Source organism: Eriocheir sinensis, unplaced genomic scaffold, assembly GCF_024679095.1.
Source record: "Eriocheir sinensis breed Jianghai 21 unplaced genomic scaffold, ASM2467909v1 Scaffold438, whole genome shotgun sequence".
In the NCBI taxonomy this organism is placed as follows: domain Eukaryota; kingdom Metazoa; phylum Arthropoda; class Malacostraca; order Decapoda; family Varunidae; genus Eriocheir; species Eriocheir sinensis.
Genome location: NW_026111763.1, coordinates 324,755 through 329,228, shown reverse-complemented (window position 1 = coordinate 329,228; position 4,474 = coordinate 324,755). Strand labels below are relative to the sequence as shown.

The 4,474-nt window shown below is 47.5% G+C and overlaps 1 long non-coding RNA gene across 2 annotated transcripts; it reads right to left on the bottom strand.

Moving 5' to 3' along the window:
* Positions 1–435: 435 nt before the first annotated feature.
* On the bottom strand, positions 436–3,334 carry LOC126992311 (uncharacterized). Of its 2 annotated transcripts, XR_007746467.1 has the most exons (4): positions 2,857–3,334; positions 2,605–2,697; positions 2,380–2,445; positions 436–2,217 (listed from the first exon to the last, which is right to left on the bottom strand). It is a non-coding gene; the product is annotated as an uncharacterized LOC126992311 (long non-coding RNA). The 2 variants fall into 2 exon arrangements; XR_007746468.1 differs by lacking the exon at positions 2,380–2,445 and having other exon boundaries at positions 2,539–2,697.
* Positions 3,335–4,474: the final 1,140 nt, after the last annotated feature.

Sequence of the window (4,474 nt, the reverse complement as noted above, 5' to 3'; positions counted from 1 at the left end):
ACACACACACACACACACACACACACACACACACACACACACACACACACACACACACACACACACACACACACACACACACACACACACACACACACACACACCAAACAAGAGCACAAGCCCGCGCGGTGGTGTGTGTGTGTGTGTGTGTGTGTGTGTGTGCTTTCTTTCGTTCGACTCTCCCTGTTCTACAAAAACGGATCCTACGGCGGAGGAAGACCCGAGAGGATTTTTCTCCCTGCCCGTCGGCGTTCCGGAGGCCATTCTGTTTTCAATCCCTGAGCTGACGAAAGCTGTTTTCTGCCACGAAACCGTAATTATTTTTAATATCATCTCACAAGCAACAACTATGAAGTTCTTCCTTGCTTGGACGCTCGTCATCATCCTGGGGATGATGGCCGGTCAGCCGGTCAGCCAGCCGGCCAGCAGCTGGCCGGCGGGTTTTTTTTTTTTTTTTTTTACGTTGTTGCCTATTGCGCCGGTAGGCATCTTCCCGGTGGGGCCTGATGGTCGGCCCAAGGCTTCTTCCAGGTGGGGCCTGATGGTCGGCCCAGCCCGTTCTGGCGCAGGCGAGTGTTTTATAGTGGCGCCATCTTGCATTGGCTCATGCTGCCCCCCGGAACTCGTTCTTGATTCGCTTGGACGGCTTCCTCTAGAGTCCGGGTTGATGGGTGGTCTTCAGGACAGCATGTGGGTAGTGTTAAGCCACTCGGCGGTGACTGAAAAATCCGAGTGGTAGCGTGGGGATTCGAACCCGCGTCGTCCATCACGCGGTGAATGTGAGCCCAGTACGCTACCACCTACGCCACCGCCTACCCAGCTGCTGGCCGGCTGGCTGACCGGCTGACCGGCTGTCCGGCTGACCGGCCATCATCCCCAGGATGATGACGAGCGTCCAAGCAAGGAAGAACTTCATAGTTGTTGCTTGTGAGATGATATTAAAAATAATTACGGTTTCGTGGCAGAAAACAGCTTTCGTCAGCTCAGGGATTGAAAACAGAATGGCCTCCGGAACGCCGACGGGCAGGGAGAAAAATCCTCTCGGGTCTTCCTCCGCCGTAGGATCCGTTTTTGTAGAACAGGGAGAGTCGAACGAAAGAAAGCACACACACACACACACACACACACACACACACACACACACACACGACGGCGAGGAATTGTGAGCTCCAATGGGCTCCCAAAGGACAAGGTGCCCTACCCTAGCCTCGAGAAGGCCAATTACGACCCTTGGAAGAAACATGACGAGGGGGAACTCAAAGATTTCCCCAAAATGCCTGATCTTGAGAAGATGAACACAAGTTTGCAAAATGGCGCGAATGACAGTATCAAGACCGTGGAAAGGAAAGTCTTTGATAATAGAGATGAAACGGGGCATGTAACCGGCAATAAGACAGTCGTTGAAAAGACTACAGAAACTGACCTACAGCCCAACGGAAATGTATCAAAGATTACGGAAACACAGGTTGTTATTGATGAGGAAGGTAAAGAAAGTGCCGAAAAATCTGTCACAGAGAGCAAAACTCTGACGCAAACCACTCCACACAACGGGTCCCTAACACAGACGGTGGACGTGAACAAGGTCACGGACGAAGAGGGTAATGAAATACACGAGGAAGTTGTTATAAAGAAGGAAGCAACAGTACTGCCTCTTACCAGTGCCACTGAGGTAACAAAGGAGATTCTGCCAGGCAATAAAACGAATCAATTATTAGCAACAGAGAAAGAAGAAAAACTACCTTTAGAGGAAACCATTAGGGAAACATGTGGAAAGTAAGAACGATACGGATAAGAGCGACGGACGCCAGAAAGTAGAACGGACAGAGAAAACCATTGAGATTCTTCCCGGCAATAAAACGAATGAAATGTTAGTAACAGAAAAAGAAGAGAAACTGCCTTCACAGGAAACCATTAAGGAGACATCTGTGGAGACTAAGAATGTAACAGAAAATGGCGATGGTCCTCTGACAGTAGAACGGACAGAGAAAACAAAGGAGATTCTGCCATCCAATGAAACGAATGAAATTATAGTAACAAAGAAAGAAGAAAGACTACCTTCACAGGAAAGCATTTCGATGACATCTGTGGAGGAGAGTAGAAATGCTTCAGAAAATGGCGATGGACCTCAGAAAATAGAACGAACAGAGAAAACAAAGGAGATTCTGCCCGGCAATAAAACGAATGAAATTGTTGTAACAGAGAAAGAAGAAAGACTACCTTCACAGAAAAGCATTTCGATGACATCTGTGGAGGAGAGTAGAAATGCTTCATAAAATGGCGAAGGACCTCTGGTAGTACAACGAACAGAGAAAACAAAGGAGATTCTGCCCGGCAATGAAACGAATGAAGTTGTTGTAACAGAGAAAGAAGAAAAACTACCTTCACATGAAACCATCAAGGAAACATCTGTGGAGAGTAGGAATGTTACAGAAAATGGCGATGGGCCTCTGGTAGTTGACCGAACAGGGAAAATAATGGAGATTCTGCCCGGCAATGAAACGAATGAAGTTGTTGTAACAAAGAAAGAAGAAAAACTACCTTCACATGAAACCACCAAGGAAACATCGGTGGAGAGTAGGAATGTTACAGAAAATGGCGGTGGACCTCTGATAGTTGACCGAACAGAGAAAATAAAGGAGATTCTGCCCGGCAATGAAACGAATGAAGTTGTTGTAACAGAGAAGGAAGAAAAACTACCTTCACATGAAACCATCAAGGAAACATCGGTGGAGAGTAATAATGTTACAGAGAATGGCGATGGACCTCTGGTAGTAGAACGAACAGAGAAAACAAAGGAGATTCTGCCCGGCAATGTAACGAATGAAGTCGTAGTAACAGAGAAGGAAGAAATACTACCTTCACGGGAAACTGCTGTGACGCCACCGAAGGTTGTTAAAAAGATTAGGAGAAGGAAAGCTTGTAGGTGTGACTCGTTGTTGACCCTTTCGGTGGTAACAGAAGAATTAATTGAAAGAATTGCTCGTGTTGTATTGAAGGAAATGACAACAGAGTAGTGATAGTGTGTTACTGTTTCTCTTATCAATTTCTTTGAAAAAAATAAAAATAAAAATAAATATTAAAGAGGTCAGGAGGCCGTGAACCATTCAAATATGTCACTTATGAACACGGTGATTGCGGCCCCGGTTTAGACTCGAGAGAGTTGTGTTTCTTTTAAGAGTGTACACACACAGTGCCGGTTTGTGTCCGGCCCTGAGTATCACAGCAGTTAGTGGCGTCCATCGTTCCTCCATTGTCCTCGAATTTTACGGTTCTCGCGATTAATTTGCCAGATTTTGCACCACATATCGCGCCTTTTGTTGGGTATATTTTTGTGTGTGAGCGTTACCGAGAGAGAGAGAGAGAGAGAGAGAGAGAGAGAGAGAGAGAGAGAGAGAGAGAGAGAGAGAGAGAGAGAGAGAGAGAGAGAGAGAGAGAGAGAGAGAGAGAGAGAGAGAGAGAGAGAGAGAGAGAGAGAGAGAGAATAAAGAAAGCATAAGCGTGCGTGATACAACAAGCAAAGCAGAAACAGTTTGGATGAGGATAATACACAAACAATATTGATAAGATAAGAACGTGGAAAAGCTATAAAAGGGATGAGAAAATATGAGCATCAGAGAGAGAGAGAGAGAGAGAGAGAGAGAGAGAGAGAGAGAGAGAGAGAGAGAGAGAGAGAGAGAGAGAGAGAGAGAGAGAGAGAGAGAGAGAGAGAGAGAGAGAGAGAGAGAGACTGCATTTCCGATTACTTTCCTATACCATCATTTATCTTTCCTTTTTTAAACCAATTTTTCTCCGCTCCAACACAATCCCATTCTCTCCTAACCTGACCTTCTCCTCCTCCTCCTCTTTTTCCTCTCCTACCCTCTCTCCCACGCCCCTCCCCACACGCACACAAGCCTCCTCCCCGCGCCCACTGTGATTCAATGGCCCCGCGGCAGCTACATAGGAACACACATGTTGGTTTGTTTTCCTAGATACACATTTTTGACCTGACGACCTCACCGCAGCTGCGTACTTTGTTATCGTCTTAACGCGCCTAATTGTTTCCGTCTTGCCTCGCCCATATCTTCACCATGACGTCCTCAAGCGTTGTTCTGGGTGTGGCCTTCTGCATGGACAAGCAGTACTTTCTTTCGAAGGAAGTTTGTAGGTTCTTGGTTAAGACTCAGAAGGATGATCAGAGGATCATTTAGAGAATAGGGTTACGACTCGCCGCCCAGGTACACTTACTTACTGGTTAGTGCAGCAACAACAAGCTCCGCCTCCTCCTCCTCTCCCCTCCTCCTCTTCTCCTCGTCCTCCTCCCTCCTCCCCCTCCCTCACCCACACAGCTCCTCCCATCCTCCTCCTCCTCCTCCTCCTCCTCCCTCCTCCCTCCCCTCCTTCTCTTCCTCGTCCTCTCCTCCTCCTCCTCCTCCTCCTCCTCCTCCTCCTCCTCCTCCTCCTCCCTCCTCCTCCTCCTCCTCTCTTTCTCCTC